Genomic DNA, 13,666 nt, shown 5'->3' with positions numbered 1-13,666 from the left:
CTTTCATATTTCCCTGGCCTCTAAATGTTATAGTAACTCAGGGCTTGCATTCCTTTTCTCTTGGTGCATAACAAATTGCTACAAAATTAGTGGTTGAAAACAACACACATTTATTATCTCACAGTTTCTTTGGGTGAGAAGTCTCTCAGACTTGCTCTTGCAGGTCTTCTGTAAGACTACAGTCATGGTGTCAGCTGGTGCTTGAGATAGCATCTGAATGCTTGACTAGAGAAGGATTTATTTCAAGGTTTACTCAGATCGTTGGCAGAATTTATTTCCTTGAGGCTCTAAGAGTGAGGGCTTCATTTTCTTGTTGGCTGCAGGCTGGAGACCTTACAAGGTGCCAGCTAGAGGCTTCCCTCGGTTTTTAGAGGCCACCCTCAGTTCTCTGCCAAGTGTGTTCCCCAGCATTGCTGCTTGCTTCACAAAAGTAAGCTAGCTAGGGGGTAACTCCACAACAAGATTGGGCTCTATAATCTTATATACTGTAACAGTGTAATCACAGTGTAATTCATATACACACCCGGTCACATACGTTGAGTTAGAAACAAGTTATAGGTCCTGCCCACGCTCTAGGGAATGAAAATCATACACTGCCCACGCTCTAGGGAATGAAAATCATACAAGGGCAGGCACCACCAGGAGGCACAGATGATGGAGCCACCTGAGTCTACCAACTTCCAGGCCGTCCTCTCTCCTCTCTCCTGACTTCCTCTAGTGTATCATGGCTTTGGATATAGTCAGTGAGTGGACAACCCACAGTTTTGTAGTTAAGAGCTTGACCTCCATCTCTAAACTCTGTGCTGCTTTGGCTAACTGCTTTGTATTGCTCCTCCTGGATATGTCTGATAGACCTATCAAAATTCACATATCCAAAGTCAAAATAATTATTTCCTCCAATAACCTGCTTTTCCCAGTTTCCCAGTCCCATTAAATGACAGCTCGGTCCTTTCAGTTGGCTCAGCTAAAAAACCTTTGTGTCATCCTTGACTGTTTCTGTTTTCTCATACCTAACATCCAGTTTATCAAAACTGTGTTACAAATTTGCCATTTTTTGGTTAGTATCCTTGTCTTAAGGTGGCATTAGGACCTTATCTAAATTATAGGTCACTTGGGTTTCTGGCAACCATTCCAGTGCTAGTGGGGAGTAAACTCTATCTCTGTTTTCTAGTAACTGGCTCAGGGCCTGCTTCTAACAGGATGGACCACATGGAACCCCAAACACCACTCTCTCTAACTTTGCTATTGAGGGAAACTCAGGTGGCTTTACCATATGCCAGATTGCTTCAGGTCAGGTGTTCTTACCAAACAGGGCTTCATTTGGCTGGGTGAACCTCTCAGTAATTGTTTCACTCCAAAGATCAAGAGGGAGTAACGCAGGTAACAGTAGTCACTTAACTGCAAACATTCTCTTCCTGCAAGGTTTTCTCCTCCGTAGCCTCACCTCTTTTCCTCCTGTGTTCTTTTTTTCTTCCTTCCTTTCCACATTGTCAAAAATTGTATTAAAATCTACTTCTGCATAGGTAGGACTTCCCATCATTCACGTATACTTTGATCTAAAGTAATAAATAAATGCATCTTTTGTTCCAGGTATATTTTACTTTAAACCCTACTCTTGTTCTAGAATGAAAAATTTGTTTCTGTCAACAGGATTTGAGACATTAGTATCCTCATGAATTTCATTTAGGGTGTGAGGGTGTAAACAGCAGGTAGGTCCATTGTTGCCTTGAACTCGCATCCTAGGTAGCAGCCTGCTCTCTATTCGTACCCAGTGAATCTTGGTTAGAACTTTTCCTGTGTCAGTTTACACACAGGTAGATGACGACTCATGGAGGCAGCTGCCTAGAAAAGGGGTGATCTCAACTATATGGGTTGAGAAAAGTTTACAAACTCCTTCTCTGCCACTATAGGAAGACAGGTAGCTATGTCTTCTTTCACAAACTTTATGATTCTTTTCTTTTGACTTTAAGTTATTTCTTAAAGTTTCCTTAATCAGATGTCATTTGTATAAAAATATTTACTATTGATGGTGTAGTAAATGGTGACTTATAGCCCAAACTTACCTTTTGCCTTTTTCTATTTCCTTGAAGCCTCATACTGATTTTCTAATTATATTTTTAGGAATCTGCATCTTGAATTTTCTGAGGAGAACATCTGGGCTTCAGGGTTCTTACCAGGTAATGAGAAAATACAGAAAAGGCCCATACTGCTCAGATTAGAATTTCATTGTGTGTGTCAGTTTTAGATAACCCCCTTTTTACGGTGTGGTGGGGGGCGGTGGGGAGGAGCTGAAGGTCTGGTAGAAATCTTACAAAAAACAAAATGGGCAGTGAAACCATTTTTAAAGTTTTATGTACTCTTAAGCACTCTGTTGACTTTTGAGAATCAGCATAACCACAGAAAGAATAAGAGACAGATGCCAGTCTAAATAGACAAATGTTTCCAAAATAAGATGTTTCCTATCAGCAGAAAATGTTTTACTTGATAGACTAACTTGATAGTCTTAACAACGCAAACATTTTGGATGTAAAAGAAAATGTGTGTGTTGGCAGCAAACATTTTCAAGAGATAAGCACTTGTTGCAAGTACTACATGCCTAGAAAAAAATCTCATTTTGGCCAACTGAGACCACCATGTGTTTTAAAATATGTCATCCATCATTTCAGTGTTAAGAGCGCCCCCTGGTGTGATTGTGTAATTATATATTTATGAAAAATTTAGACATTGTTTTTTAAAATCTTTGCTATTAGTTGGTGAGGGGTCTTTTTTAATACTAGGTTGATTTGATCAGTATGGTGTGTAACTATCTAGAAATACGCATTCAGTTTTTTTCTTGCCCTAATAAAAGGTTATACCTGGAGCCAGTGGTCAGCTTAAAAGTAGAATTTGGAAATACCTAATCTGTAAAATTCTTCAGATCAAGATAGTGGCAAATAATATATCATTTAGTAAGTGTGAAATTATATACTGAGAAATTTTTACAGCATAGACAAATTCTTTGCTGGTAATAATTTTAAGTGGAAAATTGCTATGAACAGTTTCCTTTTGGTAAATGCATGGGTATTTTAATAATTAAACATGAAAATCCAGACATTACATTTTGTTTTTGAAATCTACATCATGTGAAAAGTGATTCGGGTTTTAATATTCCCTTACAAGCAGCTCCCCTATACCTACAGAACTTGCAAATGTAAATATAGTAATTCATCCATGAATTATAAATAGAGCTCTCCCTCATCTATCCCCTGCAATCACCCCCATCCCCACAAATTCTTATTCAAAACCGACAGCAAAAAACTGTCATTTTTTGTTACATTTAATTTTTAGGTTTTGGGGAATAATTAAACCATCCTTGCAAACTGAAAGTGTGCATAATATTCTAAATTACATTTCTGTAAATTGGATGGTTGCAATTATATTTCCTCCTACTGTCTCTTCTCCAGGCTATAAATTATCTTGATTGTTTTAATCATTTCTTATAGGTTCTGTGTTCTAAGTTCTAAGTACTGAACTGTTTGGAGTAGACTGCTTTTGCTTTTATTTTCTTCTGTATGCTCCCTCTTTCATTTAATTCTGAAGGCATAAGATCAGCACAGTATTTACATTAAGTCCTGGCTTTTTGAAAGGATATCTTCTAAAAAGTAGAATTAAAAAAATCGGAGCAGTCTACTATCTACCGCAGTAGATCTGCATTTGAATCCTGGTTCTCATATTTACTACTATCGTGACCTTGAACAAGTCACTGACCCTCTCAGAGCCTCAGTCTCTTCTCCTGTAAAAGGGAAATACAAATCACTACCCTTGAAAGATGTTGTTAATCCATCTTTTATGTTAGTATCTATTTAAAACTAATTTATGCCAGATTTGGGGCTGGGTGCCTCATAAGCATTTATTTCTCACAATAATTCTGTGAATTAAGTGTAACTATTTCTGTATTATTAGCGAGGCTTAGGGAGGCTAAGAAACCTGGTAAGTGCAAAAGCCAAGATTTTAATTGAGATCTTTTGACTTATACTATACTATACTATATGTATACTATATACATGTATACTATATACTATATACATATATGTATACTATATACTATATACTATACTATAAGTATACTATACTCACACTATACTATGTATTTGTTTTAATCATACTCATTTCTGCTAATTTGTTGATTTCATTGTCTTTAAGATCAAATAGTCTCCAATGCACAAACATAGAGGAAACAAATCTTTTGAAAGAGAAGAGATGGATTCTTTAATATGGATGCTGCCGGAATTACTTTGGGCACTATTTGTTCTATACATTTTTTTCCAAACCAGGCAGTGCATTAAGAGATGCCTTGTTATTAGTATGGTTGAGCTGCTAACAACAGTGACAAGAACTATTGGGTTAGTGAACCTTAAGGCACCTTTATGCATAATATAAAGGCAGAATAATAGAATGCTGGCTTTAGAAACTGTTGCATGCTTCCAACTCACCACATAGCTTGGTTTTCTCTGGACCTGGGACCATAATCTATTCCTGGGTGCCTTGCTATTCTATTTTAAGTATGGATTGGCCTTGCGAAGCCTGCATCATTTTCCTTATGGTTTAAGAATTTTTATCTGATGTTTTAGATATCAGAGTTTATTTTTTAATTGCTACAGAGGTGCCAGTGTAATAAGTTTCTCATTTCGTTAATAAGTCATTTTGAAGGTTCTTAAGTAACTCACTTTGGAAACATTGTGTTGATCAGGCCTGTTTTTTGCTTAATAATATCTCGTGTTTTATATTATTCCCTAGGTCCTTGAGATTTGCTCTAGGAAGTAGGCTGTTCACCCATGATTTAAGAGTACATTGTTAGGTTTCTCTATGACAGAATGACTGTTTTCTTGGTGAGGTTGCCTCATCTTGTGCTTGGGTCAGATGTCTAGACATGACTGCGAACAGGTGTGTCTATTATGTCTTACCCCAAACATATACTATCTTTAGGAAAATTGGCTCAATCATCATTATTGAATCGGTGAATGAGTGAAGAAATAGAAGTTGTCTTATTTTTCTGCCCTCATTTCTTCCCCACTCTATACTTGTTTTTCCTGCCTGCCCACCACCCCCCCCCCATGCACACATGCACACAAACAGCATTTTTGGTAAATGTATTTTTTAACTTCGACTTGCTTAATGTCCATGGAGTCAGTCTCTCTCTCTCTCTCTCTCTCTCTCTCTCTCTCTCTTTCTCTTTTTTTTCTCCAGTTCCTCTGGGCCTTCATATTTTTCATTTGAACAATTGGAATAGTTCTTTAACTGAATTCCCTCTTTCCAGTGTTGTCTGTTTCCAGTAAACTGTGGGACCAGGAAGATTTTCCTAAAGCATGAAACTGGTATCAGTTTCAATTCATTTAGTGTCTCATTGTCTAAAAAGACCCTTTGGTTCTTGCTTACCTCTCTTCTAATTTCTCTCACCAGCATTGCCTTTCCCTTTGAATTCTGTGCTTTGCATACTTAAAAAATTTACAAATCCTGGAATATTTTTTATTTTGTTTGCCTTCGTGTGCCTTTGTGCACTAATACTCTATGCCAGTAACATCCTTCTGCACCCCATTTAGAGACCTCCACTTTCTCCTTTTGTGGCAGTCCTCTGACTAAATTCCCACTCCACAAGCACACACCCCATTTGAGTTAGGTGCCTCATCAGTGGACCCTGCATGACCCTGTGCTCACTTCTGTTATTGAAAAGTTTAGTTCAAAGTGGGCAGCTTGAAGGCAATTATGTTATTTTACTCAATGTATCACAGTGCTAGATATATAGAAAGTGCTCAGGAAAACTTTATTTATGAAGCCCATGAAGAGGCTGAATGAAAAATAGAGATACTATATTAGGATTCCCATGAAGCTTATACCTCCAAAACGTATAAATCAAAATGCCTGACTCCTGTTAGCCATTAGTGGGCAGGATGGTGAAGCAGCCATCAGTTGATTTTCATATGCTTTTATTTACATTGACTCTCTTACGTTTGTATTTTCATTTATATTGACTCTCTCCTAGCAGTCATACTCATCAGTACCTCTGACAGAGATTGCCTGTGACTTCATATTTATTCTCCTTTCCTTCTTACTTACGGAGTCCCACTATTGTTGCAGGCAAAAAAATTAGCAAAGAAGAAGAAGAAAACACAAGCCCTTCATGTTCTCATCCTTCTTGTTATGAGAAACAGTCTCGTATAATTCTGTCTAGTGAAATATAGTTAGAAATCTGAGATGAAATTTCTGGGAAGGTTTTGCTTTCTTTTTTTTTTTTTTTTTAAAGATTTTATTTATTTGAGAGAGATAGAATGAGAGATAGAGAGCACAAGAGGGAAGAGGGTGAGATGGAGAAGCAGACTCCCCGCCGAGCAGGGAGCCCGATGTGGGCCTCGATCCCGGGACTCCAGGATCATGACCTGAGCCGAAGGCAGTTGCTTAACCAACTGAGCCACCTAGGCGCCCAAGGTTTTGCTTTCTTGATACGGATGTTACTTTATCTTCCTTCTGTTCCTTTCTTTCTTCCTTATTTCTGGAAGGTACACATGATGACAGGAACTGGAACAGCTACTTTGTAACCTTGAAAGGCCAGGCGTATTACTGAGATTTTAGACATGATATGTCCTTGAACTTTCAAATGGATACCAGTAATATTCTTCCCATGGAATTCTCATTACAGGAGAAAAATTAGCCACGTTGTTTCAGCCATTGTTATTTGGATTTTCTGTTGCAGCAACTGACTCAGTTCTCTGACACTTACTAGTATTACAATTAAAGTAAATGCATAGAATAGAACTCTATGAGTGCCTGGGTGGCCCAGTCAGAAGAGCATGTGACTCTTGATCTCCCAGTTGTGAGTTGGAGCCCCATATTGGGCGTAGAGGATACCAAAAGAAAAAAAAAAGTAAATACATTAGAAGTTAATAGTTACCTGTCCACCTATATTTTATTTTTATCAGCTCAACAACTATGTATTTAGATCAGTGTCATCATTTGCCACCCTAGACACTAAGATATAAGGACTGGAATACCATTCCTATGCAAATGGCTTACAGTTTTATGGGGGCACAGAAACAAAATTAATTGTAATATATCATGCAATATGAGAACGTATAGTAAGTACCACAGTAGTATATATAGAAAATCCTAAGGGTAAGCAGAAGAGAGTATTTGCAGTTTACATAAGCTGTCCTGAAAATATTAAAATTTTTGAAATTGGAGAAATGAATCTATCGCTGGGATTTCAGGCACCCTGGGCAGGACTTAATCCTTGCGCTTTCTCAGTGAGACAGTACAGGTAGTCACTTACTTTTGTGTGTCAGCTTTGTCTCCTCATACTAATATTTAAAATGTGCCCAGTCTAAGAGACTAGAGACAGAATCCGCACTGTGAACTGCTCATAGGCTATCTTTGGAAAATCAAATTGGTGAAAAGCAATCTGTGGAGAAGGAGAGGCAAGAAATGACACAGGAAGATGCCAAGGATTCTATTGACACACAGGCTGAAGCAGCAAGCCAAGAGCTATAACAAGGAAGGCAGTAAACAAGAAACTGAAGCTCAGTGGTTCAAAGGCAAGAGTTAGTTAATGGAGAGAGACATCAAAACATCAGGCAGCCGATAGCCTGGAACAAACTCACAATAAGGGAGGGCTGGGGAACAAGCCTCCTCGAGAGAGCACAAAAATAGGCTGCTCTACTCCGGGACTCTGGGCAAAGTCTGTGAGGAAAGCCAGAAGCAGACCATAATAAGGGCACTATTTATAAAATCACAGAGACTCAAAGGAGCAAAAATGAGAAAATGGTCTTAAAATAAAGCATAAAAATTATAATTAGTTGATGTTTTGAAAAATTACAAAATGTTCAAGAACCTGATTCAAAAAGAAGGTCCAGGAATATTGGCATTTCAGGGTTTGATCTCGAGGTGATTTTTTTTTGGTACAGATTTTGAAATGAAAAAAAGCCCCAGGAAAGGCAAAATCAATGTGGAATAAAATGGCTGGGATTAGGCCAAATGCCATTCAGAACTCTTATGTCTTAAGATAAGTTACAGAAAGAAATTTGAGTGCATTACCATTTCTTCTAACTGTGCCACACGGGGTTTTCCCAGAAGATGAGTAAGAGGAAAACTGCCAGTGACCCAGGTTTGAATAATAAGGACTGACCATCTCCAGTCAACCACACACTCAAGAGAAGCTATAAGCACCAATAAGGCATCAAGACATGTTTGTGCAGTCATGTAATGGTTCATACTTTTACTCCACTCTGTATTAATGGACCACATTATACTTGGAAGCATGACCACCAGGGTCCAATAGAGAATTAAATACTTTGCAATGGCACAAGTCCGGTCTTCGGAAAAAACAAAGAACAGCTAAGGTAGATACCAAGTATCTTTGCTTCTGTGACCATACTGCGTCTGCGCTCTTCATCTAATGGGGAATGCTAATTACCTCATCTAATGAAATTTCACTGACAGGGGTTTTCTGAAATATGTATGTATAATATATATGTGCATTTTATGTATCTTATATCCAAAATATATTAGATCACTTAAAACATTAAAAATGATCTAAATTATTTCCAGTGTGAGACGTATAAGTAGTTTATTCTTTTTTTTTTTAACTTTGAAAGTGTTACCTGTGAGACATTTGGCATGATTTTAAATGCCATAAAATAGGGATGTGACCTAAATACCTTTCAACTTTCTTTCATAATTTGATGCTTATCCAGAATAAGTAAATTCACCTAAATTTTTTGAAACTATTTTGCTTGTAGTTGGCAGGCTGCGTGCTTCATCTGTGAAGCATAGTAATATACTTTCAAAGAATACACTTTTCTAGATTTATGTTTTAGATATCTAGGATTCAGTAAATTCCCATGTTTACCTTTTCCATGTGTCCTTTGTTTACAGTTATTTCAGTTTTTCAACATTGGTCTTTTGGAATGAATAGTTCTGGCATTTACTGCCTTTCTTCATATAAATCTGTTCTATAGTTCATTATTATTATTGTCTTTCTTTAACTCCTGCCTTACTCTTTGCTAGCAAGTTTCTGAATTGTGGCAACAGGCAGCGTGAGACAGTATATGTGCACATAAAGCAGAATATTACAAAAATCCCTTCGTGGATATTTAATTGTCACTACTTTTCTAAGAGCCTCATCTCATCCTGATGATGAATCCTATTCCTAAAATTATATATTCCTGATTTTTATAAACAGATGTATGATTACAGTGAGCCATTAATATTTGATGAATATGACTTGAAGATTGCATTAGATTTCCAAAAGAGATCAGGGGACTAATAATCAAGAATTAGTTATGAATTTGCAAAGGGGTTGGATTAAAGAGTTTTTCTTTTTAACTTACCAATATCCTCCTTAGATTATTTGTATAGGAAGTTTTGTTCTGCCAATAGTTTCCATCTGTAGAAAACCCAGGTTAATTGTTTCCATTAACTTATGTCTATACTCACACGTTTGGGTTGATCTCATTTTTATGTTGCACAGGCTCCCCCATGTGAGTCTAACGCACACCGGTATATGAGGACACTAAAATATTCAAGAAAGTTATGCAGAGTGACACGTCTTATAATGAGATGATATTTCAAAAATACGTTTAAGGTTCTGTGTTCACCTCAAATTAAATACAATTGCAAAGTATGTGCTATGGACTGAATGTTTGTGTTCCCCAAAGTTCCGTTGTTGCAACCCCAACTTCTGATATGATGGTATTAGAAGGTGGAGCTTTTGGGAGGTAAAGTTTAGATGAGGCCAGGAGAGTGGAGCCTTCCTAATGGGCTATTATGTATACAGCTTTCTGTTGCTATATACTTCATAGCACCAGAAGTATAAGAATTATAATTAGTATAAGGACAGGAAGAGACCAGAGCTCTATCTGACACAAGCGTTAGGACATCCTGCAAGCCAGAAAGAGAGCTCTCAGCAAGAGCCAAATTTGTCAGCAGTTTGATCTTGGACTTCCAGTGTCTAAAACTGTGAGAAATAAATTTCTGTTGTTTAAGCCACCCAGTGTATGCTATTTTGTTATAGCAGCCTGAGAAGATTAATAAATTGGAAACCAGGAATAATTTGTAAAATTTCAAATCTTTTTCTAACTAATTAAGGTCAACTACTAAAGTCATAGTTGCCTTCAAGTTATCAGTAAAGAATGGTAACCAAATGGCCAAATAGGCATTACTGAAAAGGTAATCTCTTAGGAAATAGAATGTTTGGAAAATATTGTACAGATATTTTCTATAATTAAATTGCAGTATAGAAAAATTTTAGACAGAATGCCTAGGGAACAGTATTCTAATTTAATTGGATCTTTGATAAAAGTCGAGCTGAATGTTCTTTATTTTTTGTGACTCCGTTGTTGAAAATTTTCTTTAACTCATGTTATCCTTATCTTTTCTCTCCTAATACAGTGATAACCAAATCTTTCTTTGCATTTGGAAACTTCTACTCTGAAGCATATTTCTCAGTCTATAGTATTATAGAGGGATAAAGAGGAAGGAGGTATAGGCATTTGTTTATAGGAACTTCATAATGTTAGCTTTTTGTGGGTGTGATTTGCTATGTTATTAATGGAATACAGAAGATTCTAGATATCTGAACTTTTCCAGTTATGATTTTATTGAAAAAAAAGACTGTTTCAGATCTTAGTTTTTAAAGGTATTTTTCAGTAGTTGAATTTATAATGAAGAGATTGACACTTATTTCATAGTAGCTGTTAATCTGGACAAAGAATGTAAAAGAGGATTTAGGAGATTGACATAGTCTAAAATAAAGTATTTATAAAGTTTTATCCTGATTCTGCCCACTACTTTTTGAGATTAATGTAGATCTAAACAGAGTTCTGTTTATAGTATATGTTCTCCATATACCACTACGCAGTACTAAGTACTTATTCTGTGCTGGGCATTGAGTTAAATAGTTTACACACACAATCTCATTGCTGTATGTTTTATATAACTTCATTTCTCTAACAGCCTAGTAAAATTAATACATTTGTGAATTCGCATGTGCTTATGAGTACGTGTGTGTTAGTATTCACAGCAAAAACAAAAAAATTCTGTCTTATTATCAAGTGGAACGTATTTTCTATCGTTGTTGTTAGTTAAGCCTGTTATAAAACTGGAGGAAATAAAATAAAAACTTAATTGGACTCTCTCAGAATTGACATGCTTCAGATACAAACTGTCGGAAGCATTTTCGGACATTTTAGAATCAGGTAGAGAAGTGAGTTCATCAGCTAGGTAAATACAAATTAATTATCTTTTAAAATGGCATTCAGTAGTTATAAACCACTTTCCATACACTCCTTCTAAAACATTTTTTATTTTTTTATTATATCCCATTTATAAGTGTACAATCTCGTGGCATTAATTACATTACGTTACATTCACAATGTTGTACAGTCATCACTATTTTCCAAACCCTTTTCATCACTCCAAAGAGAAACTCTTTACTCATTAAGTAATAACTGCCCATTCTCCCTTCTACCAAGACCCTGGAAATCTCTGATCTCTTTGTGTCTCTATTAATTTGCCTATTCTAAATATTTCATGTAAGTAAAATCTTGTAATACTTGTTTTTTTGTGTCTGGCATATTTCACTTAGCATAGTTTTTGAGATTTTTCCATCTTCTTATGACTGAATAATACTCCATTGTATGTATATATTGAATTTTGTTTATCCATTCACTGTTGATGGACACTTAGATTGTTTCTACCTTATTATTATTTTTAAAGTATATATCTTGAAGTTAAATATCTATCTTAAACTTATATATCTTAAGACCTTTTCATTGAATTAAGTCTCAGAGCATTTTAAAGATCTTTAGGTCCTTTTTCTTTTGGAAACCCAGGCCTGCACTGAAGTCAACATGTTGAAATGAACTTATGTATCAATTAAATATTGTTGTACCTAAATACGAAATTGAGTTAAATTATTGTCTAATTGACATGAAAAATTATATAGGCATTTATTAATTCATTTTACTTAAATGTAGTTTTCATGCTTTAGTTTCAATATATTTATATTTTTCAGACCTCATACATTTTCAAAGACTTGAAAAAGTTTTTTACCCTAGATACAAATGGACTGGGTTAGTAGCTGACTTTTTTTTTAAGAAGCTATATCCCACACAGTCAGTTTCTTCAATGAAAGCCATTTCTTTCACTTCTTCTATATCACTAAGAGGACTGGGGCGTGCTTACTGTCCGCAAATGCAGCTATCAGACTATTCTTGCACTTCCATTCTCCAGTGGTCTGCTTTCCTTAGTGTGAGTAAATGTGTGTGTGATGTGTTTGTGTATCTCAAAATAGTTATTGGGTTTTTTCTTATTTTGAAAGCAACCCATTTTCATCATAGGATATTCACAAACTAGAGGAACATTTGGTTTGCTAACTTTGCAAGTATAAACAGTGTTGCCGTGAATGACCTTGTGCATACAGTTGGGTCTGTGTGCAAGTGTACCTGAAAGTAAAAAAATATGTACATTTGTAATTTTGATAGATGCTTCCAAATTTTCCTCTATTTAAGTTACACTGTCATGCACATTGCCACCAGCAATATGTGAGAACACCCGTATCTTTATATCATCCTCATTAACACAGTGAGTTATTAAATTTTGAGTCTTTACCAATTAAGGAACAGAAAGATGTTTTCAGTATACTTATGGCTTTTATTTCTCTTTTTATAATTGAGAAATTTTTCATGTTTAAGAGCTCATATTTCCATTTTTATAAGTTACTAGTTTACATACTTGCCCATTTTTCTTTAGAGGGTCATTTTTTCAGAGGACTTGGACACTGGCATATTGCTGGTGATATTAGTTGCTGTTATTTTTCTCAATTTACTTGTCTTTTGATATTAATTGTTCTAGGATTTTGTCATTCATGATTTTTTAATGAAGTTTTTTGTTTTTGTTTTTGGTGGGGTTTGGTTTTGGTGAACAGAATGACTTCTAGGTAAGATTATTTAACAATATTTATGTAGTTTCTTTTAGTAATTTGATGTACATTCATTTTATATATTGAAATCTTTGATTTATTGGGAATTTATCCTGATTGATGAGGCAAGTCATAATCAAGGTGAAGAAGAAAATGGCTGAGAGAATAATTAAAGTACTTGTGAAAGAAAGATGGATCCAAGCAATCAAATTGGCAACCTAGTTGCCCTAACATGTTTTATTGAAAATCCATCTTTTTTTTTTCTACATGAGTTTGCAATGTCACCTTTATTATATACAGAATTTCCAAGGGTGTTCTAGAACTTTTCAGTTTTTCATGCTATTGACATTATATATAATGCTTTGCATTACACTAATATTACAGCTGAAATATGTTTTAACATTTGAGAATATTGTTCCCCCATTTCTTTTCTTGTCTTTTTTATGAATTTCTCAGTTTTTTGTGCTTGTTTATTTTACCATCTGAACTCTAGAATCAGCATATTTAGTTCTCCAAAACAGAATGAAGCAAAGTGAAACCTGTTGGCATTTTAAAATTGGGTTCATACATATTACATAATAGTATGACTTAGGAGGAATTGTCATGTTTATGAGATTGTTTCCACCCAAGAATATGTGTATCTTTCCATATTTTTATTTCATTTTTTGTCTTTCAATACTTTTAATGGTTTTTCATAAAAAATTCAAATATTTTTTG

General features: G+C 35.5%; 1 protein-coding gene across 11 annotated transcripts in view; it reads left to right on the top strand.

The window, feature by feature from the left end:
• The window catches only part of LOC113925088 (cytochrome c oxidase subunit 7B2, mitochondrial), a 147,699-nt gene that overhangs the window by 47,018 nt on the left and 87,015 nt on the right, over positions 1–13,666 (top strand). For 10 of the 11 annotated variants that reach the window (XM_027599611.1, XM_027599610.1, XM_027599617.1 and 7 more), the window contains one exon: positions 2,122–2,177. The exons of the other annotated variant lie outside the window; for it this stretch is intronic. The gene's annotated coding sequence lies outside the window, so the exon portion shown is untranslated. The remainder of the gene's footprint in view (positions 1–2,121; positions 2,178–13,666) is intronic. 11 annotated transcript variants of the gene reach the window in all.

This window comes from Zalophus californianus, chromosome 2, assembly GCF_009762305.2.
Source record: "Zalophus californianus isolate mZalCal1 chromosome 2, mZalCal1.pri.v2, whole genome shotgun sequence".
Taxonomy (NCBI): domain Eukaryota; kingdom Metazoa; phylum Chordata; class Mammalia; order Carnivora; family Otariidae; genus Zalophus; species Zalophus californianus.
This window is presented reverse-complemented; position numbering and strand designations above follow the sequence as displayed.